The 27,454-nt window shown below is 42.2% G+C and overlaps 1 pseudogene; it reads left to right on the top strand.

Moving 5' to 3' along the window:
* Positions 1-14,483: 14,483 nt before the first annotated feature.
* On the top strand, positions 14,484-14,602 carry LOC120586902 (uncharacterized; annotated as a pseudogene).
* Positions 14,603-27,454: the final 12,852 nt, after the last annotated feature.

Here is a 27,454-nt window from a genome sequence, read left to right as displayed (position 1 = left end):
TCTCCCCTTTGGGGAGAGGCAAAGTGCTTCTGTTGTATGAGAGAGAGTTGCTAATGTTCAGCATTGTTGCAGTTGGTGCTTGGAAGATTAAATAAGTGTAGAAGGGTGTATTTAGACAATGAGTGCTGAAGGGGCAGACTGTGGTAGGTGTGGTGAATTGGTACATTCAACTGCCATTTTATTTTTTTTTTCCAGAAGTAGAGGTTGGAAAGCTAATACACAACATTCCCAAGATTCCTTTGCAGACAGTGTTCTGTGAATAAATTGAGTTCTGCCAATTAGATGCACTCATGTAAAACTGGAAGGTGGAAGTGCTTCAGTCCTACTGCTGTTGCTTCACTGACAAGCCAGGTCATAAAAACGTGCATGCTTAGATGCATCTATGGCAGCTGGACTCAGCAGCTCCGAGTTTAATCATTAGGTTCTAGAGTATTTCCAGGCAATTATGGCAGGAGTAGTGGGAGTAGCAGCAGCTTCTTGACCTCTAGGTCACAGTTTCAGTGATATGTCATTGAACTCAATAGTCTGTAGTATGCTTGTATCTTCTGTTTCTCCAGCCCATCCAATGCTTGGTAAACACCAAATCCTTAATGTATTAAATACCTTTTCATTCGAAATAATTAGAGTAGTTTCTATTTCTTGTTTTGTACTCTGACTTTTAGGCATAGCTTGGAGAGTCTTTTCTAATGGAAGGATGGAGAGTCAGGATAATTCACATTCCTCATCTTTGTGAACTGGGTTCAAGCATTCTGCTTCCTTCTCAAAATTTACTTCAGCAATCCCCTGGGCCCCTCATTTTACACACTCCCTACATATGTATGCATTTTTTGGGGTAGGATGGAATGCAAAGAGCATTAAACTGGCAGTCAGAGAACCTAAGTTAGAGCATTATACCTTTCTAACTAGCTGCATGGCTTTGGGCAGATTGGACAACTTTCTTGAGCTTCAAATTCATCATCCATAAAATGAACACTGGAATCTTTCCCACCTGATTTATCATAGGGTTGCTATAAGGAACTAATATCAATAACAATAATCATTATTTAACAAATGCTGATAATTGTCTATGTTCCCAGCTTCATATGAAGCACTGAGAACACAGCAGAGAGTGAACAGTGGTGTACTGGTAAACCAGCTTTCTAAAAAGTAAAGTCCTGATTCACAGCATTTACCAATTTCTGTGGCGTAAATACTCCCACCATGGTTGATTTCAGGCTACCAACCTCACTGAATGCTCAGTGAAGAGCTCTTGTGAGCCGACTTCAGTGTATAACTGATCCACAGCCTTGCCTGGTTTGAAGATTATAGCCGAGAGGGGTAGAGACAGCCATCAAACACATAGTTACCTGATTGCTGTCTGGAATAAGTGCTGTAAAGGTAAAGAACAGGACATAATGAGAAAGTTAATTTAAGTGACTGGTCAAGGAAGATGTGGCATTTAAGCTAAGACCCCAAGGATGAAAAGGGGTTACTCGGGTAACAAGAAGAAGAAAGTAGAAGCAGGAAGAGCATCCCAGGAGAAGAAACAACATGTGTGAAGGCCTTGTGACCAGAATGAGTTTGGCTATTTAAAAGAATATGGTGAGTTCAGTGCGATTGTGGATAGATGAGATTGGAGAGGGATGCAGAGCCCTGTTGAGTGTTGAGTTTAAAAAAAAATGTTCTGGGAAGTCTTTGAAAGCTTTGTGACATGAGCTCTCTAGTTGCAGCATGGAGAATAGATTATGGAGGCAAACATGGAAGTAGGAATACTACTTAGGAGGCTACTGTGAAAGTCCAGGAAAGATGCTGCTTATGGTGGAGATGGAGGGAGAGGGACTGATTCAAGATTAAATACGGAGGTAGAATTATGAGTTACTGAATGTTACAAAATGTTATTAATTTTCCCTCTTAAATTAAGTAAATTTCAATTAACATGTAATAAAATCGACTTTTTTTTTTTTTTTTTTTGTGTACAGTTCCAGGAATTTTAATACCTATAGATTTTCATGTAACTTCTACTACAATCAGGATTCAGAACAGTTCCGTCACCCTCTCATCCCCCCAAAAAACTTTCTAGTGCTATTCTTTTGTAGAAACACCCTCTCCCTCCACACCTTAACAGAGTTAGAAGTAGTGTGGGGACTTGACCCCAGACAGAACGATTATCCATTTAGATCCCAATTGTGTTACCAGTAGTCCTTCTGTGCTCAGGAGCATCTAACCAGGCCCAGCCTTTCTCAGAGGGTTATTTCATCTTTTGGCTTTTCACAGGCTTTCCACTGCACCATTATGCTTGGTCCCTGCCTTAGTAGGCACAGAAGATGCAGGGAAAGCCTGTAACAGCCACTTGAGCTCACCAAAAATTTCCACATCCTGAGATATATCCACAAAATCAGTAATGGAGAAAGGCAATCTATTTTTAGGCACATAAATAATTTAGGTCAGAATATTCCAGGTAACATTGCATTATAGCTGAAAACAAACCTCAATTTGGATGACTATAAAATGATTTCAATAAACATCATTGCTAAAAGCATAAGCATTTTAATTAGCTCATCTGCAACTTCGCAGGGCCTGCTGAGATATAAATATACATATATATTTATAATATAGATTGTTGGAATATATTCTTATTAGTTGAATCTTCCTTTCACATTTTTGTTTTGTCATAAAATGACTTCTATATTTTAAGTGGAAGAAGATTTCTGTTTATTTGTATTCCGTGGTCATGGAAAATGAATACAACTCTTTATTTTTTTTCTCTGGAAAAGGGAGAGGGTCTAAGATGGCTCACAGTATCTCAATTCAAAAAAGATCTTCAAATATTTATTCTAAAGTTTCTACTTTCTTTTTCCCTAGTTCCAGCGAGGAGCACATGAATTGACTGAACCCTGTCATAGTGATGACAGTAGAGCCCTGGGAAATGCATTACAGATGAGCAGCTAAAGGGGAGAAGGGGAAGAAGCGCGGGGGCAGGGGGAGGGTGATCATCCTAAGAAGCCTAGACTTAGTTATGGGTAGGGGCTTTCTGTCCTTTTTCTTGCCAGGTCTTCTCAGAAACCCTGTGAGAAAGGCTGTGATTTCCAGACTCTGCAGATGGGGAAACCAAGGCTCAGAGAGTAACTTTTCAAGGGCATGTGGTTGTGCCTTGAGTCTAGAACTCAAGCCTGGGAAAGAAGGTGGCTATATCAGGGGTCAGACGTGCTTTGGGCCTCCAATGATGCTTGAAGGAGCTCTAGGAAGTTGAGAGATCTTAGCAAGAAAGATGGAAAAACAAAAGGAAACATAAGACAAAAATAACAATTAGAAGCAGAAATGTACAGCAAATGATAGCAGTGAGAACATCTGCAAAACCCTTGAGAGTTTGCAAAGTTCTTTCATATTCACTGACTTTCATGATTTCAGAGACAGTGGTGGAAAGAATTCAGGTTTTGTAAATAGATCCACTTTGGTTTGAGGCCCATTTCTGAGTCACAGCTGAGAAAGTTGTGTGGCCTGAGAAATGGTCTTACCCCAGATTTGAGGTTGACCTTTGTTTTGCTTATCCATTGCTGTGTAACTTGCCACTTCAAAACTTAGCAGCTAGCAATAACCACACTTTATTTCTCATGATTCTTTGGGCTGACTAGACAGTTCTCTTGCTTCACGTGGTATCAGCTAGAATACTGAGATGGCTAGTAGGTCCAAAATGACATCACTCACAAGGCTGAGAATTGATACTGCCTGATGATTGAACTCCATGTGGCTGCTTGCACTTCCTCACAGCATGGTAGCTGGGTGCTAAGAAGTAGTGTTCCAAGCCCCAATGTGCAAGTACTTATCAAGCCTCCACTTGCATCATGCTTATTAATTTGCCATTGGACAAAGGTTCAATGGAACATTGAACCAAGGACATGGCCAAGTTCAGAGGTAGTGTGGTAGGGAGCTACGCAAAGACATAAATACTGGGAGGTGTGTTTTTTTGGGGGGCACCAAAGTAAATAGCGATAGCCTATTATCATCTCTAAGATTCACTTGGCAATCACAGTACACAAAATATTGTTCATGCCTCAGGCCTCATCTGAAGTTCATGCCCCCCACCACAACTTCCTTGCCAAACTATGTTCGAATGTTCCTTCTGATAACGAGTCATAATTGGTTTGCCAGTTTTATCTGTTGGTCTTGGTTCACTTAGTACAGGACACTGCCAAGAATTATGAGCAATACAGAAGAAATATGAGTTCTGTTCCTGTCTTAAGAAGTCAGCTGGCCAAATGGTGAGATAAAGCTAGTACACATGAGAATAAGCAAGAGCATATGGCAAAGAAAGAACAAAAATTCAGAGAAGGAAGAAATAAATGAATGTCAGAGTAGACGGAAAGGTTGCTTCTCTCTCTTTCACCTTCCTTCCCTCTTTTTCCTCTTTCTCTTTTCTGTTTTCATGTTTTATGCCCAACTTCTTCTGATCCCCTGTTCATCTTAGGTGTGGGATCTCCCCAAGGTGAGTGTGAATCTGGCTCATCTACTGTATTAGTTATCTATTGCTGTATCACAAAATATCCTAAAACTTTGTGCTTAAAATATTTATAATCTTTCATGATTTCTATGGGTCAGAAACTGAGGAGTGGCCAAGCCGGGCATTTCTGGATCAGGGGCTCTCATGAATTAGCCATCAAGATGTCATCCGGGGACTGAGGTCATCTAATGGCTTGCTGGGGCTGGAGAATCCACTTCTAAGATGTCTAGCTGACATGGCTGGCAAGTTGGTGCTGGCTGTTGGTGGGAGGCCACATCCTCCCAGAAAGACTTCTGATCAGGCTGCTGAGTGTCCTCATGACATGGCTTCTGGTTTCTCCCAGCAAGCAAGCCAAGAGATTAAGAGCCAGTTAGAAGCTGTCCTTTTTAGACCACCCTCAGAGATCACATATCATCGTTTCTTCCTTATTCTGTTCATTAGAAGTGAAACTGTAAGAGTGGCCCGCTTTCAAGTGGAGGATGAATTAGCCTTCACCTTCTTAAGGGAGTAGTGTCAAAGAATTTGCAGACACTTTAAAACTAGCATATTTGAATTTCAAAGGCTCCTCCTGGGGTCACTCAGTATAGCCTCTCCTTCTTCAGTAATTTCTGAGACATGGACAGTCCCCTCATGGTGAAAAATAACTTCAGGGAATGGACAAATGGTTTCTCAGTAACCAAGTCCTTGTTCCCTGTTAAGAAAGTTCTCTTCTCAGACAAGACTGAAGAATGTCTCTCAAAAGGCAAAATGCCTTTGAAAGGACAAAGAAGATTTGAGTGGAGTAGATGGCCCAAAGAGACTGCTGTCAGGCAAATCATGAAGGCCAGTGTTCTCTTTTGTCCAATCAGCTTTACCTTTCTGTGGTGAACCTTTTGTGACTGTCCCTTTGCTTCTATTGAAATGAAATGTATTTAGAATGTAGTTAGATTGCTTATTTTTTGCTTCCCCTCATGAGCTCCTTGTGGATTTCATTATCTCTGATTTAGTAAAGTGCATTACACACCCAAGGAGTCAGTTTAACTAATTCCAGCTCATCTGCTAATATCACTCTCCTCTCCATCTACTTTCCTTGGAGGAATCTGCAAAGATTAGACCTGCTGCTGTGAAAAATGCTAGAAGGAAGAAGGTGAAAACGAGTAAAGGGTCCTCAGTTCTTGGAAGGAATTTTCAGAAGTAATAAAGGAATAGGTTTTGTCTTTTTTGATTGTCATCACTTTCTCTGTTCAGATTTTCCACTGGGACTTTGCTTAGAGCTGATCTCACTCAGGCTGTGTTCTGCCTGGCCAGCTCAGTTGTATGGAATGAGACACTTCAGCTCAATGTCTTGGTTTGAGTCTGGTTATAGCACTAGGCACAGCAGGGGTCACCCAGTAGATGACTATAGAATGAGTAGGTGGGAGAGGGTTTGGGAAGCAGAATGAGGCTTGGACTGCATGCTGACCTGAATTTAACTCTTGATCTGTTACTAAGCATCCCATCACTTCTGCGATTTTTACTTTCTTTCCTATGAAATGAGAGAGGCAGAGATAGTTTGGGGACACTAGACATTCCGTGGTTCTGGGATATTGCCATGTTTTGGAGGAATTAGAAATGTAGTCACCAGATGTAACAATTTCTAGAGAGGTTCTTGAGCTCAGGACCAGCTCTATTCTAGTATGATGGAACAGACTGCAGATAGATGCCTTACGTGCATCTATCTAGGGGTAGGTCAGTGACCCTCTCTGGACAAGACTTTACCCATCTCTAGAATAAAGAGGAGATGACTGCTATCCTGGCTCTAGGTCCTCTGCTTCCAAATATTTCCTCTATCAGCAGCTGTACTGAGCAAGGGCCATATGGGATTACTCGAGCAGTGCCAAACACTGGTGACAGAACACACCTGGCATGGTCCTGGGGAGGCTGGGGGCCCTCTTTCCTGAAGCAAGCTGTCAAGGTGGTGAGGTGGAGCCTCTGTTTCAATCATAAGCACTGTAGGGCTCTCCGGCAGTTTGAGCTGAATTTGGGTATTCAAGGGACTATTAATTCTGAGTCTTTTAGAATTGTAGGCAATTTTATAGATAATTGAGTATAACTCCTTCATTCTTCTCATGAGCCCTAGAGAGGTGAAATGAACAATTTAGAAAATTGACGATTAGGCTCAGACTCTGGTCACTTTTAATTGAGAGTTTCCTCCTGTACTAGGCCCACTTCTGCTTTCAAGGCAAAAACCAAATCAAAGTTTTATAGATTTCCAATGCTTGTATTAAGTGGGAGGTTGTCTAGAGCTTAGCATAGTGCCCATTACATAGTAGGTGCTTAAAAAATACTGGTCAAAAAAAAAATAAAAGTGTAAAATTCTACGAGATAACTGTTACTGGCTCTTTCAATAGTAAGGTCTAGGATTTGTCTTGTGGATTTCAGGTTAGCAATCATTCTTCCACATCCATTCTTCCTCGTTCCTTTGAACCTGACTTTTGGTAAATTCTTCAGAGATATTTTCCTTTTATTAATTTTATAAACCATATTATTTTTAAAAATTTATTTTATTTTTTAAAAATTTTATTATTTATTTCAAGTATACAGTACATTGGTTAGACATTAATATAGTTCATGAAACGGTCCCCCTGACTACTCTGTCCTCCCTCTGGCTCTACGTATAGCCATTACGTTACAGCTGACCGCATTCCATGTATAGACCATATTCTCATCTCAGTTCCTCTGTCTTATAATGACGAGACCTAGATACATGGATATAATGGCTCATGTGCAAAAACGGGGTCACTTTCAAACTGATTTCTGCGCCTTGTCCAAGGGTATATGTAAAGTCTTGAATCAGGATTTAAAAAGAGGTGTGCAAATAAAAAATGATGTATTTTATTGATTTAGGAAACTATAATGTCAAAAGTTATTTACAAATGCCTCACTCCTTTTGTATCCCTAAGAACTCATTTTCACTGTTATTAATTCACTACTTGTGTCCTCAATAAGGATATTACAAACTTAATTGATTTTGAACTCACTGATTTTGAAGTTAATGAAATTGTTTATTTCAGTAACTTCACATTTGTTTCTTTTCTTCGCCATTAAACTTGGCGATATAAATCCCAAACTGATTTGCCTAACAGCTGAAGGGGCTAAAAATAAGAGATATCAGTTCTCTGGAAGTTTTCTAGTTTTGTATCCAGGATAATATACCAGTTCAAGAAGGCATTTTTGGCTCCTCCTCTTGAAAGACATTTTCTTAATGACTACATATTTATCTTATTTAAGAAAAAAAACCTGAGTCTCTACTTTGCTTAAAGAACATTTCATGACTTCTCATTTCTCCCATAAGAAGCCCCACATATTTAGCATGGGATTCTTAGCAATTGATTATCTGGCCGCCAACATACCTCCTTTCCATACCCCTTCTTATTGCTTCTGCCAAACACTCTTTGTTCTTTTTCCCTTAGGTATACCACAGACATTAATAACAATAGTGTATTTATTATCTATTGCTGCAAAATAAGCTACCCCAAAGCTTCAGGCCTTATTTCATGGTTCCTGCGAGTCAGGAATCTGGGCCTGGCTTAGCTGGGTCTTCTGCTTCAGGCTCTCTTCTTACAAGGTTGCAATCAAGGTGTTGGCTGGGGCTGCAGTCATCTCAAGGTTCAACTGGGCCAGGATCTGCTTCTAAGCTCACACTTGTGCTTGCAGGCAGGATTCAGTTTCTCTTGGCCTTAGCTCTTTGTTGGCTGTTGGCCTGAGATGTCCTTCAGTTCCTTGCCAAGTGGTCCTTTCATCAAAGTGAGCAGCAACAAGAGCAAGAGAAGAAGGGAGAATACCAAGGTGAAAGTTACAATCTTTGTTACCTAATCACAGAAGTGACATCCTATCAACATTTTTGCTGTTTCTATTGGTTAGAAGCAAGTGACTAGGACCAGTGTACCCCAAACTGGGTGAGGGATATGTAAGGATATGAACAACAGGAGGTGGGGGTCATTGGCAGCCATGTCAGAAGCTGCTGACAACAAATATTTATGGTTAAAATTTATTGAGTATATAATATGTGGCAGGCATTCTGCTAAGACCTTTTCCATACAATTCTCACAAAAATTCTTTTGAGTAGATAATGTTTTCATTTTTGTTCTAGGGCTTAGAAATGTTAGCTAGAGGCACAGAAAGCTTAAGTAAATAACAAGTGACGATGGCAGGATCTGAGCCTTGATTTTCAGGCTCTAAAGTCTTGGAGACAAGAGCCAATTTCCTTGTTTCTCCATCTTGAAAGCTCAGCACAGGTTCTGTGACATAGGGGCTTAACAGGTACAGAGGAACTGTTAAATGAATGAATGAATGAATACAGACCTGGGTCACACTATAGCTGCTTTTGTCTAAATTCTGGTCTTAGGCCTTGAGCCAATCTAAATAATAAATTACCATGTGGTTAAATAAAGCTGAATTATATTTAATCATTGAGGAGAGCTCTGAATTTTAGGTCTAGGACCAAGAGAGGAGATAGAATTTTATAAATTGTTCTCATGTGACACAAAGCAGACTTCACTGCTATTGAGAATTTCAAAAGGATATCCAAGAAATTAGAATGCCAGAACCCGGGAAGAGAGATTAGGGAATTGTAAGAGAGACTGCCACAAATTTGAGAGGAGTATTAGCATAGCATTGGGAAGGTGGAATAAGTAATTATTGGCAGGGTTTTTAATCAGACTTTTTTTTTTTCCTTAAAGACAAATGGGATTAAAGCTAGTATGCAATTGATCAGCTGAACCAGAGATAAACTTATGGTGTGTCTTTGCCAGAATGAATAAGAGAACATAGTCAAGGGAGGACTGGGGACAAAGAGAAGGCTCTTCTGCATCCTGCAGATCTTGACTCAACAAATCCTTTGTGCATTTCTCCACTTCCAGGATTCGTTGAGGTGCTTGGGCTCCTGTAGGAACAGGTCAGATGGACACAAATGTTATGGACGATAGATAAACCTGTTTTTACAATGGCCCAGTGAAACTCAGCATTTGAGGATATCAGTGCAGTACACAATACTGGACAGTTTACAAAATGCTTTCTCATGGGGTCTTCTTTATGGCTTATAATGAACCTCTAATGTGAAATTGTCAAGAAGACCGGACAGACCTATCATTTGACTAGCTCCTTCTTCCGCTATGAGGAAACCATGCGGTAGTCAATTTACCATTAGGTTTTCCTGATATCAATGGACTATAGTTCCAGTGTTCAGTGGCATCAGGCATTGATGGTTGGGCAGCCACTTGGGTGACAGACTGTTAGGGCCAGAGTCTCCACATCTTGGGTAGCGGGATGTCACCTTGGCTCTCTGAGTCTCACGTTTCTGGATTTCAAGTGGAATTCCTCCCCCTTCTGAAGGCCACTTCTTTTGCTGATGTTATTGTTGGTGTTCTGAATTAATACCATGGATACAAAGGAAGCTAATTTGTTTCTCTCTGTTCAGCTGGCACAGGAAACATTTTGTCTCTGTGGTACCATTTGCGCAACTGACCTCATGCATTATTTATTAGTTTTATAACTTATCCCAGCCTTTCAGATGCCCTCAGGATGTCACCTGCTCATGGGCGTTATTATCACCAGTTTATAAATAAAGGAACGAGGCTTAGAGAAGTTGGTACAGGGAATTTTCTTGGGTAGCACGGCCGGTAAATGGGAGATTGTGATGCAGGTTTTCTGATGCTGAACTCCGAGTTCTTTCCACTCCCACTTTTGCCCCCATGCTGGTTCTCCACAGAGTCACAGTCGGGACTCCCACTGTCCCGCTTCTTTTATCATACAGTCGCATCTGGGATGTGCTAATGTTGTTTGATGAGGTCGGGCCATGATGAAAGGGGTAGTCAAAGAGAAGCCAGATGATGAAGAGGTTAACTTAAAGAAAGAAGGAACCGAACAAAGCAGGAATATGGAGGTATTGTGTCCCTCTTCCCATCTTGGGAAAAAATAAACAATTTAGTTATATGTGGGACTTGAAACAGAAGCAAAAATGCAGGCTGCAACGATCTGTTATACTCTCTAGCTCCATATCTGGCTAGGTTGGCTATATAGCTTTTTCTATCGTCTTTTCTTCACTGGAGCCTCTCTCTTATTAATGAATGGCTCCTTGTCTGGGTGACAGAGGCTGTTCTGCCATTAACGACACTTAGAGGTGAGGGGCATGGCAGGAGCCAGCTGTGGCCCCTAGAGGTCTGGAACACAAGCAGGAGCAGCCTTTACAGTGGTGTGCACCCTGATTCATTTTCAATCTAAAAATAAAGTTTGATCAAATTAAAAATGTCATTAGGAATGGTGTGCATGCCATCCAGACAAAGCGTCCTCTGGCATACTCTCTGTTGTCTCTTTCCACCTCTGCTCAGGTCCCAGGGACTTTTTGGAGTCCCTAATCCTCTACAGATGGCCTCTTTGGACCAAAAAATCTTGTTCTACTGGAGAGTTCATTGTTGTCTGCTTTGGTCCTGGTAAATTCACCTCTGCTCCCATTAGCAGGAGAGTGAGTGAATTCGTGAGTGTCTCAGACCACATGCCACCTCCAAGGAGCAGAGAGAGACAGGAATCTTCTCATATCTGCTCTGGCACATTCCTGCTGTGCAAAACATTTAAAGTAACCACCACAAAAGGTGAAATTAACTCCACAAGGGCAACTCAAGTTTATATCAGACATTTAGCAAATCTTCACTGAGCCTATACCATAGTCAGGCTCTTTGACTAGACAGGTATCATGGGATAATAAAAATATAAAGCCCAAGGAGTCAAGCTCTGTACCTGGACCTAAGCAGGCTCCAAATGGGGCCAGGTCTTTCCTTCCTTCCCTGATTCTGACAAAAAGTCATGAATGCACGGGCTCCTGGTGGCGCGGTGATGAGGAAATTGTCAGTGTTCCTAGCACAGGTGCTGGGAAAGGATTGGTGAAAGCTCCCTGGGGGCAGTGTGGGCAATAGAGCAATGACCATGCTGCCCATTGGACTTCACAGCAGCCTTCAGAACCGAGATGATCCTCTTCTGCCTGTCCCTGGAGGATGTACCTTGCTGCTTTCCCAGGGAACTATAGTTCTTCAGCTCTTGGTTAATTTGTCTGTGTTCAAACCATCATTTTAGTTCCATCACTGTACCTCGTTTACAGCATTACTTAAGTGTTCCTGAGGGCCCCTGCACAGCCATCAAGAGAGGGAGCCATTCTAGCCTTTGCCCCCCAGGATCTGCATCCTACTGACCTATTGATTTAGGAAAGCTGGGAGGCTTCTGACTTACACTTTGATTGGAGAGGGACTGGCAAGTGTTACTAGGGAGATTGTCTTGAGTCAGGATGACCAGAGGACCCATCAAGACAGCTTGAACTAATTTGGCTTCTTTCATAATCCCATGTGTTCACCCAAAGATTGAGGTAGGACCTACTATTAAGGAAACGGGCAAGTCTAAAGAGATTCTAAATAACATGTTTTTACAGATTATAGAAAAACATCTAGGAGAAATGACTCATAATTTCTTATTAAATTTAATGGACTCTTTCTGGGGTTATAAATAAATTCTTTTTCACTCACTCGAAGATAATGAAGCTTGTAAATCTTCTGCTCTGAAGTTTTGTGTCCTAGCTTGACTTTTTTTTGCCATCTACCTTATGTCAACTTTACCTTACCTACCACCTGTTGGTGTACGTTTAGGGAATGAAAAGTAATTTTAATATTTGCCAAGGTAAAATATAATTAGGTTGGTAAATCTCTTATTTAAAAGGGCATGAACAAAATCCCAAGACTAAACAGAAATTATTTCTGGATTGTTTTCTTTTCTCAATTATTTCTATTATCTATCTTTTCTATTATCATGAATAATCAGAAGTTGATCATATTTTCAAAAAACCGAACCAAAACAGAGCAGAGCAAACAGGAAAACAACAACAACAACAACAACAACAGCAGCAACCACCACCTGCACCACCACCACCACCACCACCACCACCTGCCACCACCACCACTAGGGAAGGTAGAAGGGAAAAATGTAAATGAACTTATAGGTGCTTTGTCTATCACCATTCTCTTCACCCATCCGTTCATCTAGTGTTTAGCGTGCCTACATATGCAAGGCACGATTCTGGGAGCTGCGTATCAGAGTAGAAATCTCACAAGCTGTAAAGCCACACTGGTCTGAATTATAATCCTAGCTATATGCCATCTGTTAATGCTATTTTTCTTATTCCTTGCTGCATCATTCACTGACTGCCCCATCTTTTTCTCATTCATGGGAGAATTCAGTACCTGGCTTACTCTCTTATTCCTCTCCTCAACCCTGTCAGCATTCTCAGTGTCTAGCAGCCGTGTTGGTGACTCATCTAACACCATGGCCTGTCAGGCCTGACCTCATTTTCACTCACCTTTTAATTTTCCAAATCAGTGATGGAATACTGATTACTTGCCAGGTGCTATTCTAGATCCAAGGTCTACAGTAGTAATGGAATAGACATGATCTTTGCCCTTATAGAATTTATATTATAAGTGCGGAAAGGTGCAAAACAATAGTCAAGCAAACAGCAATCTTAATTTGATAGTTGCTATTAAAGGAATAAATGGGCTGTTCCGGATAGGGAAGAATAGGGTTGAAGATTTCACATTTTCTGACCTGCTCTAAACTGAACTGGTCGCTCTCCAGGACTGCTGCACAGCTCCGTCTTGGGTTTTCCACTGACCATCACTCTGCGGGTTTCCTTCTCTCTTATGTTTCTAGAGTTTAATATCTTCCTCTTTTTGGCATACTGTCTTGTTGTTGTGGAGCACATCCTCCAGCAGCTTTCTGAGAAATGATAGAAATTTTACTGAGAGTGCTGTGTTTGAAAATGTCTTTATATTACCTTCATATTTAATTAAAAGTTAGAATATGAAATTCTTGGTTCACAATTATTCCCTTCATGATGGCATTGCTTATTGAATTCTAGCTTCTGGTGTTGCTGTTGAGAAGTTCAGTGCTATTCTGGTTCTTCATGCTTTGTACATAATTAATTTTTTCTTCTCAAAAACATTAGCATCTTTTCTTTGTCCCCCAGTTCTGAAATTTTAAAATGATGAGTTTCAACGTGGGTCTATTTTTATCTCTTATGCTGAGTACTTTGTGACTTTCAATTTGGACATATAAATCTTTCAATGCTGGGACATTTTCTGGAATTATTTTACTGGTGATTTTTTCCCATCATGTTCTCTGTTTTTTCTTTCTAGAGCACCTGCTGTTTGGAGTTGAACTTTTTATTTTTGCCAGAGCTTTGTCTTTTTCTTCTACTTCCTGGGAGGTTTCTTCAGCTTTATCTGCCAATATTCCTAGTGGGTTTTTAATTTCTCTCATATTTTTAATTTCTATAGGGCTCTTTTATTTTGTTCGCTGAATATTTGTAAATGTGTGTTCTTGTCTTATTTTATAGATGCAGTATTTCTTCTGAAGATATTAATGATAGCATAAAAAAGTTTTTATCTTTCTGCCTATTCTCTGCTTTCTCTAATTTTTTCCCCAATATACTTTTAAAAAAAAAATTATTGTTCATATAGAAACTTCCTTCAAATATCTTGTTATGTTTGCTTGTCTGTTGGTAATTAAGAGGAACATCAAAAAGCTCATTTGAAGCTCCGTGTTGCCATTTATGGCTTTCACCATTGAGTGAAGACTATACCGTTTCACTGAGGAACTCCTAATAAACAATATCTTTAGAGCTCTTCTATTAGGTTGGCTAGATTTCTCAGAGAAGGTGTTTTAGTATCCTGATTGGAGGGTTTATCTTTACTGACAGTGTTTTGGGAGTGAGGACAATTTGAAAAGTCTGGGGAAGGAGAGTGGAGTTTCAATAGTCAGTGTGGATCTTTTAGCTAGTGCTCATATTTTTGGTACAGTAAGTTTGTCCTTCAGTTTTCCCTGGTGTACCCCAATCCAGATATCCCCAACGTTTACCTTCTTTAGAGTATTGGTTCACAGAATATGGTCTGTGGACACTTAGAAATCACTAAGATCTTTTCAGGGGATCAGCAGGATTAAAACTATTTTCATCTATGGCCATGCTACCCTGAACAAGCCGGATCCCATCTGATCTCAGAAGCTAAGCAGGGTTGGGCCTGGTTAGTACTTGGATGGGAGACTACCTAAGAAGACCAGGTGCTGTAGGTGCAAAAAAAACAAAAAAAAAAAAATAAGGGATGGTAAGCAGACAAGGTCCTTGCAATCTGTGAGGTCAACCAACGGTTGCCTCACATAAAAAAATCAGAAAATAAAACTGTTTTCATAACAACACAAAGACTTCATTTGTTTTTTTCACTCTCGTTTTCTCATGAATGTACAGTGGAATTTTCCAGAGGTCACATGATGTATGATGTTGTAAGATTGAATGCAGAAGACCAAATGTCTTATATTAAGCCAGATATTAATGGGATTTGAAAAATGTAAAACAATACCACTCTTTGCACTAATTTTTTTATTTAGAAAATATAGTTATTTTTCATAAAATATATTATTTTATATTTTAGTTAATGTATAATTACTATTATTTTAAAAATGAATAAATAGATAAATATTTTTAAATAACTCACTTTTAATTTCTCACATGATAAATATCAATAAATGAATTTCTCATAAAATCTTTTTGGGGTCCTCGATATTTTTGAATACTGTCCTGAGACTAAACATTTGAGAATAATTGCTCTGAAAACTGACCAGATAAAATTGGGGAGAAATCCAAAGATTCTGACTTCTCTTTGAACATAAAATTTGCTTTTCTTCTTTTATCCCTTCCTTTCAGAGATTCCTATACCATAGACAGCAAAGCAGAGAGGCAGATAGAGCTTGTTTTACTGAAGACATTGTTAAGCTCATGAATCAACCAGCCCTGAGCTGGAGCCTAGCTAGGTCTGGAAATGCTTCCTGTTATGGGAGATAATAATTTTCTTTGTTTGATTTGAGGTGGTTGTTAATTGCAGCTGAAAACCTAAGGGAAGCTGAGAGAGGAGAGTGTTTGAAGAATCCAGGAGCAATTAACTCTTAGATGATGAGCCCTGAAGGTTGTCTTAGGCTTTGATTACAAAGAGGTCATGGGTGACCTTGACAGGTTATTTTCAGTGGAGTGGTGGTGGTGCAAACCAGATGAATGTGGCTTCTGGCATACCCCCTCTCCTGCTGTTATTCCTTTGTCTTTTTCTTTGTCTCCTTTATCTTCCTTCTCTACCAGAACTCAAATGTTGGGGTTCTTCTCAGCTTGGTCTGGGCTTTCTTCTCTTTATATATTTTTTTGCGACGTCATTCTTTCTCATAGGTCTAAATGTCATTTTATGCTGGTGTTGCCTCAGATTTATATTTCCAGCCCAGTTCTGTCTCTGCATTCCAGATTCACATCTCCAGCTGCTCACCTGACTTCTCCAGCTGAATATTTCCTAGACATGTCCAATTTAACCTGCCTAAAGCAGACGTCCTGATTTGCGCCCCCACCTGCCCAGCTCCCTTCCCTCAGCTGTCTCCGTCTCAGTTCATAGAACCACCGTGTACTCAGCCGCTCGAGCCAGAAACCAAAGTGTCACTCTTGATTCCTTGTGTTTCCTTACTCCTTGTTTGTAATCCATTAGGAAGTTTTATTGATTCAGTCTGTACCTGGGGTCTAGTTTTCTCTCCATGTCCAGTACCATCCTCTTGACCCATATCACTAACATTTCTTGCCTGCATTATCGCAAAAGCATCCCAGCTGGCCCTATTCCTGTTCTCGCTCTATTTCCATTCTTGTTCTCCTCCACCCAGCAGACTGCTCTTCCAAAATACAATGCAGATTATGTTGCTCTTCCTGCTTTAAAACTTTCAAATGCTTTTGTCTGTATTATAAAATCCGGACCGCTTCCGATGACCTATAAGGTCCTGCCTGCCCTGACCCCTGCTATTTCTGTCGGCCTTCTTGTACTCTCGTACTGGTTCACCTCAGTCTAGCTTTTACTGATCTTGTTTTAGTTTCTTAAACAATCTGCTTATTCTACTTTGGATTCTCTTCTCACCCCTCGCTGCTTGGAGAGGTACTTCTGTTTCTTTAAATCTCAGCTTAAATGTCATTTTGTTAGCAAGGCATTTCCATCTATTTCAGCTAAAGTCAGTTTGCCATGTGATATCTCCTACTTGGCTCTTTGGTTTGATTTAAAAAATTTTTTTTTTTAAAATTTCATAGCATATATAACAATTCAGAGTCACTGTATAAAACTATTTCTAAGTATTCTTTCTCTGTTTGGCTCCACAGTAGAAAGGGTCTCATATTTGCTAAATGCTCTCTCAGATGAGAGGTGGTACTCATCATGGCCTTGGCTCCCTGGAAAGGAACAGGAATTTGTTTCTTCAAAGAGTCAGTAATCCTTAGTAACTCAGAGTAAAAATAACCAGAGAAAAACACCAGAGATCAGACTGACTCTTAGAACTCCAGAATAATTATTTTTGAATTTTCCAACTGAACCCAATAGAGATTTATTTAATAATGTTAGATCCCATCAAAAATTCAGTCTTTTGTCTCAGATTTACTAGGCATGCTATCGAACCAAATGTCTGTGATTTCCCATTCTAATTTTTAGTAACAGTGAAATAATAACCTTGTGCCCATTTTTTGTAGTTGGCAGCTCAAGTGTTTCTGAGGGGCCCTCAGAGGGTGAAGAGAGAAACAGGAACCCAGTCCTGGGATTTCTGGCTCAAGCGGCAGATTTTGCTGAAAATTGATGAAGTCAGTGGTGGGGGACTGAGTTGATTTTTAGAGTCACATAATAATAGACTGAGAGCACATTTGGACCCTGGCTGTCTACCTTGTCTTCTGCCATCTTAAAAGTGTGAGTGTGCATGCTTTGTCTCCAATAGGATTCCGGAGATGTTGCTCTAGGTGAACCTCTGTGTTGGATTGTCGTGGAAAGCAAAATTAAAAGCAAGCAGACAGGGGATCCCTACATTCTCTTCCTTTCTCTCTGTAGCAAAATTTTGATAATCTTCATAGAGAAGAAGAGGAAAATGTCCTAGAAGGTGCCAATCCAGGAGGAGGTGACAGGAAGGAAGTGTGGCATAATGTCCTGTGCAGCACTTGAGGCAGCATTTTGTACCCCTCTATAGGACATCGCCTGTAGGTTGTACTTGAGGGTGAGCTAAGATGTCTAACTTCCTGGACAAGCCAGGTCCTTTGGCCCAGAGCAAGGCTCTGGAGGAGGAGCCGCCATGAGCAGTTAGCAGCCAATATTCACGGCAGCAGAGGCACCCACATAGAAGAAAGGATCTGGCTAAGGTACCTGCACATCCATGAGAGCCTCTGTCCCTGGAGGGAGTATTCCTCAAAACCGATTCCACCTTTCCTTCTTGTCTGAAGGCCTTTCTGGGACATTGAGCTGGCTACTTCCTTTCTCTGAGTCTCTTGGACATCCCATTGTCATCCTGTTGTCATCGACTCTTCACTTGCCTGTCTTGTCCACTAGGTAAAGCTCCTTTCAGAGGAACTTGGCCTTGCCCCCTGTTGTCCCTCTCATCCCCAGAGGCTGGCAGCATCCTTCACACAGAGGAGGTAAGTGCAACATTCTCTGGTGTCCTATGTCCCCTGCCTCAGTGATCCTCCTTTCTATGCCCTCACTATTGCCCTCTGCTCACTCCACAGACTCAAGTCAAGGTCATTGACTAAATCATGATCTTGGGAAACTTTGATGAGCCACATGTGAAAATTAGGCAATACTCAGCAGAATTGAGAGTCTTCAGCCTTGTTCTTTGGTTATATATGCCTTTAAAAATTTATTTAAAACAAATTTTATGGTAAACTTCTTCTCCCTACCTTCCAAATGGCCCAGTGGAAGACAATTTTGCTGTGCTCCTCTTGGAGAGAGAAAAGACCTAGGAGACCTTAAAGCCGAGTAATTATTTCCATCAGCAGGAAATCAGTATCTGAACTGAACAGGTACTGCGAGAGCCTGTTTAATTTCGTTTAAATGCCATTTGCACGTATTCAGTGCTGAGAGGATCACTTTGGGAATTAGGAACGAAAGAGAAGCCAATGGAAACAAAGGAAAGAAGTGACAGAGACTCAGATGGCTGGGAAATCGGTGATATTTTAGAGAGAAATTTCTATGTTTATTGGCAACTGCTTGGGAGCCTGGGGATATGCATAGCCTGACACTCTCACACTCCCCACTAGGCTTCTGAGCCATGGAGAAGCCAGCAAGACACAGGCTGTTGGGGACATGCTGTGATCACTTCCTAGAATGAGTGATGGTTGAGTTACAGCCTCCCCACATGGACATTGCCTTTTGTCTGTAAGAAAAGCTGCTTGGGGAACTGTATAAACTTTTCCCAGCTGCCTCTAGGGCTCTGCAGCTGCAAGGTGGTAAATGAGTAAGTACACCCATCAAACAGCAAAATGAGGGTCTGAGGAATTTGAGTGGTCATGTGTCACTTACCTCATGTAACTGACACTTCCGGGTAAGTAAAAGAGGTAAAATGAGTCTTCCAGGAGCGTCTAGACATCCCTTGTGCTCTTTCTCCTGTGTGAATGCCGTAGGTGTCTTCAGCCAACACTTAATCTCTCCATCTTAAAGGTTGTTTTCACAATAGAATTCATTTTTAAAATAAAATTCAAATGTATTAAGCACTTGGTTAATTAATGAGGACTCTGAGATTACAGTTTTATAGGGGAGACAGACATGTTAATAGTAGTTGTGGGCACATGACATGAGATATTAGGGAGGAAGATGCTTTTTGCTGCATTGGGGCTGGTGGTAGAATCAGGAATGTCTGGTGAGTTTGCGAGGCAAACAGGTGGGGTGAAGTCTTTTTAGGTGAAGGGAATAACCTGTGCGAAGACTTGGAAATCTAAGTGAACTTCAGGGCCAGGGCTGGCCAAGCAGTTTGAGATTCTGGAGAAGGAAGTCAGAGTGTGTGGACTTGGCTTCAGATGAGGATGTGGCTGAAGAGCTTGTGTCTGAAAGGCCTTAAGATTGTTCATACAAAGGGCTGAAGGTGCAGTGAGATATAAGTGCGATGTTTCTCTATTGTAACTGTAATTATAATTGCTGGGTGTGGGGATGACAGTTAATTAAAATTCTCAGTGATGGAGGTTTAGGAGTCAAAGCACTGTAGGTAAGTTTTTTTCTTGGGTAAGGAAGTATCCCAAGCTCCTGCTTTAGGCTGCTTCTGAACTAGCTCTGGGTTATACCCACTTCGACTAGTCACTGTGCATTTACTGAGCACCTACTATGTGCTCAGAATAACATATATGGCTGAGAAATACCAAAGTGCCCCCGGTCATGGAGTCCTGTGTCTCCACAGGGACAGGGCTGCTCTGTGTTTTGCTCATTGCCAGGACTAACTCTCCACCATGCCTGACTTGTCACAAGCTGTATTCATTCCTAAATTTCTAGTGCTCCAGTGATCCCATAGCACATGCTCAATAAGGGTTTGATAACTGAATGACTAGTACATACAAAATCATTTGTGAATACAGTTTGGGGGACAGGTCTAACGTTAATAACTCAATCTTCTAGAATTTGGGGATGTGAGGTTGACCTAGGCTGAGCAAAAATTGATCTGATCTTGTTTCCTCTCTGAATTGTTTTGTGACCTTAGACAGTCCTTGGCTGAAATATGCCTCTTTTCAGCATCTGTAAGATAAGAGATTTGAATCAGCACTTCCCTAATTTCCCTTCCAGTTCAACTGTATTAATATTTAAGTCTATAAATAAGAATCTCTAGAGCCCTGGATTCAAAGACATAAAAAGTGTGAGCCCTGAGATTTGTGGCAAGATGCAAAAGACCCTAAAAATGTACCTGGAGCTTAGAATCAACTTCTACTTTGCTTAGGAAATGCTTGTATCTATTCCTTGTAAAATATAGACAGAAAAACCTAACTATCTACTCTGGGGTGCTATGGCAATTAATTAGTTAATGTTTGTGAGGTACAAAAGGAACAAAAAGTACTGCATGTAAAAAGTCGTATAAATGCAAAGTATTATTGTTTTCCATCTGATTCTCCCCCATTTGATTTCAGTTTCATATCAAAGTAGTCATAACAGCATCAGTTGGGGCTCCTCTGGCTAATTATGCTGCCAATAAAAGGGGAAAAATTCCCTTTTAAATTTCCATTTTAATTTCTCACTGTCTATGACCCTCCTCCTCTCTTTTCTCCAGTGTGTTGTTTAGAGTTGCTAACTACTCAGGGGTCAGTAAAAGTTAGCACCTTCTGTATTCTCTCCATACTTGTTGCAATCTGCGAGAGACTAACATTCTTCCTGCAAGTTAGCAAATGGTGCTTCAGTGCTTACCTGGCAAAAAGCTTATGGAGGACACACAGATAGATATGCCAGCTGGTCTCTACTCGCCAGGAGCTCCATATCTGTGTGGGAATAGTAGAGACCAGCTCTTTCTCCTGCCACAGGTAACCACTGTTCAAGGCAGCATGTGACAAGTTTGGTGAGGGCAAAGCAGTTGTATTCTTGATGAACCACATAATAAACTGTGGGATATTGATACAAAGGTACATTCCTCTGTGTATCAGTTAACTATTCCATGATAATGCCATGTAACAAAACTTAGTAACTTAAAGCAGTAAGCACTTATTTAGCTTATGAGACTGCAGGTTGGTGCTTCAGACCTGGCCTCAGCTGGGCGTGTTCTCACGGCTGGGGATTAGCTGGCTACTGGCCAACATAGGCTATCCTTCGAGGGGATGGCTGGAGGGACTTAGCTCTGCCCTGCTGTCTCTCATTCTCCAGTTGGCTAGCCTGGGTATGTCATTGTTCAGACATTGCAGAGGTACAAAAGTGAGAGAACTTCCTGAGCTAGGTGGTGGGATACAGACTCTACTTCTTTGGTAGGAGGGACAGCAAAATCACACTACAAAGGACAGGATACAGGAAACGGTCAGGAATCAGGGCTGTTACTGTAATCAAGGTACCACAATGTGCCTCAGCCCTAGACTTTCTAAATCTCTGGGGGTCAGCATATTTGCATTTTTAACCACTTTCCCAGGACATTCTGATGCTCAGTGAAGTTTGAAAACAACTGAACATAAGCAAGGAGCAGCAGAACACGTGGCTGCTGACTCCCAGTCCCCTCTTTCCTCACATCCAGGAGAACAGAGTTGAGCCTCTTCAACTGTCAATGAAGCCGTCTGTGCTGTGACTCCTGGGGGAAAAGGCGCTATATGACTGGGACCTCCACAAGGTCCTGTGAACTTGGTTGGGAGCCCTGGAAGGCTCGGTGACACTTCAGGGGAAGGAGGTCGGGGAGTGGTAAGAGCAGAAGCTCAGAGGCAGGGGAGCTAAAGGGACATTGGAGTCTAGTGTGGTCTGGTTGAAGAAGTGTGTATGGGAGAGAAGTCTGGAAAAGTAAACCAGATCCAGACTGTAGTGTGACTCCAGCAGCCGGGAAAGGGGGAAGTCAGTGGTTAGCTAGTGCGTGGTCCTATTTTGAGGAAGTCTAATAATGGAATCAGTGTAGGGTATGGAAAAAAGTGCCAAGTCCTAAAGCAAGGCTTCCACTTCCAAAGTCAAGCCTCAGGTCCATGAAGACCTTTCCTATAAGGTGGCTATGTTGAACCAGTATGCCTTGTGGGGGAACATCTTAGAGAAATTGAACTTTTTTTTTTTTTGTCTCTCACTGTTTTGTTAAATATGGTTGATGGTATTAGCTCTTCCTCTACTCATGGTTGATGATCAGGTGGGCTCCATGACTGCCTTGGTCACTCCTGGCCAGTGCAGCATCCTCTGGCTTACTAACCTGGTTCAATGTCCATTTCCTATGCAGGAGTCAAAACTTTGAAGCTGGTTTAATGTGATGTCTTTCCTATTTTGCATTTTCCATTCAGCCAGCTCAGGCCTGCAAAGGACAAGAAAGCCCGGGGTCAGGAAAAAAAGGGTGGCTGCCAATTCTTGCTTCTTGTGACTCCAGTGTCTTCTCTCACTACCCCAACTTGTTAATGACAGTTTCTGCAGGTGTAGGGCGTAGAGGGAGGAGAGATAAGGGGCATAGGAGCATCTTACTTGGCTGGTGCTGGTGTGGACTGGCTGATCTTCTTTCTAACTCTTTCTCTTGGGGTTCTGCAGAGAACTCCCCATCTTAGGTTGGGTGTAAGGTAGTGAGGAGAAGCTGGATGGGGAAAGAGAGGGAGCCAAGCACAGTGTGACTTCAGGCCAAATCCCAGAAAGATTCGCAAAGGCTGATCATGAGGGGCCTCTCTGGAGTATAAATGACACCTCATTTTGTCCTGATTTAAGGTGAAAGAGCTGGGCCTTCATACTTCTCTACCTGCAGTACTGTCATGGCAGTGGGGTGAGCTGGAACATAAAGTTCCAGGCACTTGCAGCGATTTGCTTCAGGCAAAGCAGCTCTAGGGCAGTCCTCCAAAGGATGTTGCAGGTGCAGGCTGTTAGAACCAAAAACATGCAGAAACTGGGAAAGGGGTAGACAGAAATGATGAAAGAGATCCAAGGACTATGGCAGTGACAGGCTCTCCCACACGCCCCCTTTCCCAGAGGAACTCTCACTTTCAAGTCCCTCGATGTAGGTTCCTGACACTCACTGGCTCTCAGTGTTCTCCTTCCTCGGCCCCCAGGCTTCTGACAGGACCACCAGTTTCTCTCTGCTTAGGTCTCTTGACTTTGTTTATATATCTCTCTTGGACTGGATCAGATGGCCCTATGCCTGCTCTCTCTTTCTCGTAAAATTCCCTCTGGTCCCCAGGAAATATTGACTGATGGCTTTTTGTCCTGCATCCCTGGCAGTTTAGTTCACCCTACCCAGCCCCCTCTCCTCTGGCTTGAGCATCACCTGCTAGCCAGCCTATTCTTTGGTCTTGGGGATTATTCAAGGAGGAGTCAGACAGCAGTCCACTGTGACCCCAGACCGTAGAGGGATGACCTAAATGACTCACAGCACATCTCTTGCTGAAGGAATCATCAAAAACTTTTTTCCAATAGTCGACTCCTAGCCCTTTTATATGAAAGTCTTAGATTGTTTTTGGCTATCTCCTTTATAAACTCTTTAGGTGTTTTACCTCCTGCTTAGGAATGTGCCTCAGGGTAAACCTCAATTTCTTGCCTACTGTCACACTTATTTCCTGTGACCTTCTGTAGGAAAGATGTTTGGTTGAGTTCACAGACATGAATGGGGTACAGGCAGCGTGCTGGGCTGTGGGGAAGCTGGAAGAATCAGAGCTGGCGCCTGCTGTCTTGCGGGATTCCAAGTCAGGCCCTGGAAACCTTGCCTTCCTCTCAGTCAACCAGCTTTGACAAGCCAATTTGACAGGAAGCTCTTTGAACACATGACAGAGCCCGAGACTTTTCTATTTCCCTCAACAGTCTTCTGAATGAGTGAGTGAAGAAGCTGGGTCTCCTGGTTTTGAAGTAAGGGTTAATTTTTGTTCCTGGAAGTCAAGTTGTTAAAAGAAGAAAGTCTCAGTGTCCTCACAGAGCCATCATGGAGAAGTCCCAGAGATGTTTCTGCGTCTCTCATTTCTGGTGGATTTATAGTGTCCGTAGATTTCATCAAAAAGGAAGTGGGAGGTGCAGTCAGCACAGCCCTCACCCCCTGCCAGGCAGAGGGAGGAGAGCTAGACACAGAAGAGGTATTTAAAAGTGGGGTCTGAGGGAGGTTTGTGGGGGCTTTGACAGGCACACAGTCCATTGTCCACAGGACCCTGAGTATTTGTGTTCTCGGCAGCAGAGTGACTCTTAGCAGTCACCACAGGCGGCCACTGGCTCTCAGTTCCTGTCTGAGCTCCAGGTTTAGGGCTTTGTACTCTGCCTCATAATTGCAGAGAGTGGGTGGTATAGATCACTGTGGAGCCTGACAGTGCTGGGTTCATTTCAGGCTCTGCCACTTTCAAGGACATGTCTGTTAGTTTATCTGAAACTCAGTTTCCTTGTCTGTAAAATGGGGGCAGCCTGTAGAATTTTGGTGAGGATTAAATGAAATATCATGTGGGTAAAGTCCCCAGGCCTGGCATAGGCTCCATAAATGTCCATTTCTTCCTATTCTTGCTGGTGGAATGCTCTGGGTTTTAGAGAGAAAGGTGAGAACCACCTATCACTTCTTTTCTGGAGCAGCCACAGCCTGTGATCTGGGGCCGGGGAGACGCCGCTGTGGAAAACTGCCAGCTTTTTTTGGCAGTTTGCAGGGGTCCTCGATGCCCGAGTTCTGTGGCAGGATGGAACCACTGCGCAACACCTGGGTTGAACAGAGGATGGAGTAAAGGAGACCCAGAGAGCTGGCGTGATTCGTCCAGGGCCTCACAGCTGACGGCTGGCAGAGCTGGGAGTCGACCCCTTGTCCTGTGTCTTTGCATTGGCTCCACTGCCACTTGTTAGGAGAGGAGAACATGTACTCCTGGCTCCAGGGCACACAGTTCGCTCCTTACCTCCTAAAACTTTTCTGTTCCAGGGGGGTGGTGATCAGTTTCCAAGCCAGGCTGCTCAACATGCTCCTCACTCCAGGAAGGTTTCTTGACCTCTTAACATCAGTTTAGGTGGCCCTGCTGGGCTCTCCTGGAATGCCTGTGCAGAACTTGTGTGTTTATTTTTGTGGCCCTGCCCTAGACTATCAAGGCAGGTTCTGGACCTTCTTGTTCCTTGGTGTATGTCTAGAACCTTTCGTCTATCCTGGCATATAGTAGATCTCAATGACTGTTTGTGGGCCAATGTCTAGGCCAGCTATGTCCATTCTGCTATCATTTCCCTCCCGGCATTGGGGCCCCAGCTTGAGCATGATTACAGGGGACATCTCCCCTACTGGGGAGACTTTGTAACCTCTTTGGGAGGTGCCAGCCTGGGCACTGGTAGTAATAGCTCTAATGGCTTTTGGCCTAAGTTAATGTACCCTCATAGCTTCTCTGATCTGGCTCCCGTTTTCTCCCTGAAGCTTAGAGAATGAACTGAGTAAATGTAAAGTGTACTCAGCAAGACAGAAAGCTCAGTACCGGAATCCTTCCGAGTCTGGGTGGTGCCCCTCACTGGGCCTCTTCACCCTGAGCGCCACTCGGTACCCAGGCGTGAACACCCACCTTGCGCTGGGCCCTGTGGCCGGAAGTCTGTGCAGGGAGCCAGATGGGCCAGTTGTTTAGAGCTGGGTAAGCTAAGTGTCAGCTCTTTCAGGCATGGGGGAGGGTCTCGGGGGGGAATGGTGACTCATTAGAACAGGCTTCATTGCACAGGATGCCCTTTCTCTGCGCTAAGCAGAGCAGGATGCTTTAGCTGGATTACTGTATCTTCTTTCAGGAGGCAGCTAGCAAAGGTGGGAGGTGAGTGACACAGATGAGCTGCAGTGATCTTATAGAAATGGCAAGGAGAGACATCGCCAAGATAAACTGTGAGAAAAAAAATACAGATGTCACTAGACCCGTTGCATGGGGGTAGAGGAGGGCAGAGGCGAGAGAGGAATAAAATGAAACCCTGGGGAAGGTCAGAGATGCAGAGATATAGTTATTAGGTCTAAATAACATGCAAATAGCTTAGTGACTTTTTCTTAAAACCACATTTTATTTGAAACTCACCAACTTCTGGATCTAATTGTTTCATTGGTTATATTTGTCCTTGCCGAGAAATTTTGCAAATGAGACTAAATTCTCCACTAATGATATTTCTCAGTTGCTATGATCATATTTTCAGTCAGGGTAACAAACAAACATCTTGTTCAGAGTGCTGGTGGCTATTGGGCTTCTCAAAACTTAGGAAATTCAAGAGCCAGAGTGAATGACTTCAGCTAACATATTACTGCACATGTGAAGGCAATGATTGTTTCTTAGTTCAAGTCCCTTCATTCTTCACTCCCCTACTCACTCTTCTTCATTCATTCATCAAACATTTATTGAGCATTTACTGTGTACCACCTGGGATACACAGATAAAGAAGACAGCTGTAGTCCATATCTATGCAGTATAGATATGGTAGATGCTGAGAAGCTGCATTTATTCATTTATTTGTTTAATAAATATTCAAGGGGTGCCTGATATTTGATCATCTCTGTGCCGGGCATTGGAAACACAGAGGTGAACAAAAGAGATATTACCTTCGCCTTGTGCAGGGCATAGTCTGGGTGTGTAGAGATGTCAAGCAAAGAAGTTCATAAAAAAAATATAATGACAGTTTGAAAGATTCTTCGTGAATCCAGTCCACATGGATATCTTTTCTCATTGGTTCAATTTTCACGAATATTTTCTCGAACTTTGGAAACACACACTAATGTGTTAGAATAATTGCAGATATGTGTGTACAACGAGGAGAGTATATGTTTCCTTCTTCATCATTTTCAAGATGGGCCAGCTTCCTGTGGGAAACAAATCTCAAGTTAATTTTTGGCCACTATTATCACCAAGAAAATTCAAGGGGTGAATGGTAGGGACTGGGACAGTGGGGGAGGGGAGGCACAGATTTAATATGCTGTTTAAATGGGGCCCTTCCAGGCTGTGTTGTTGAAAAACCAAAGACCAGCTGGGGGACAGTGAATTGCAGCCACAGTTGGGACTCTTGCTCTCATTGGTTTTAGTGGTTTTGTTATATTCCCAGTGGCTCAAGTCCTTGCCTAGAAATCTGATCCTTATACCTGCTAGGAGGGAGTTCTGACATTTTATGTTAGAAGTAAGGTAGGAAGAGCCATGAATATTATTTATTCTTCATGTCTGTGGCACAGTGATTTAATCTGTAAATATAGGATTATTTACAGCTGTTTCCAAACACTCTGCAGTAACAAATGGAAGGCCATTAAGACCCCATACTCGTGCTCATCTCCCACAATCCCATCGCAATAGACAGAGTAGGCTTGGAGCTCCAAAGACCTTGGCCATTTTCTGGCTGTAGCCCTTTAGGCAAGCCTCTTCTCCTCTCTGCCTCTGTAAAAAATGCTGATCTCACAGGGTTTTATGAGCATTTAATGACCCATGCCTCATAAAAAGTATTTTATAATCAGTAAGCCACTGAACTTATTGCAGTTCTTGGTTATAGAAGTAATGAAGTTCTTGGTTCTCACTTTTGCAAATATAGACTACTTAGA

Source organism: Pteropus medius, unplaced genomic scaffold (genome assembly GCF_902729225.1).
Source record: "Pteropus medius unplaced genomic scaffold, Ma_sr-lr_union100, whole genome shotgun sequence".
Taxonomy (NCBI): domain Eukaryota; kingdom Metazoa; phylum Chordata; class Mammalia; order Chiroptera; family Pteropodidae; genus Pteropus; species Pteropus medius.
Note: the sequence above shows the minus strand (reverse complement) of the source record. Positions and strands in the feature narration are given on the sequence as shown.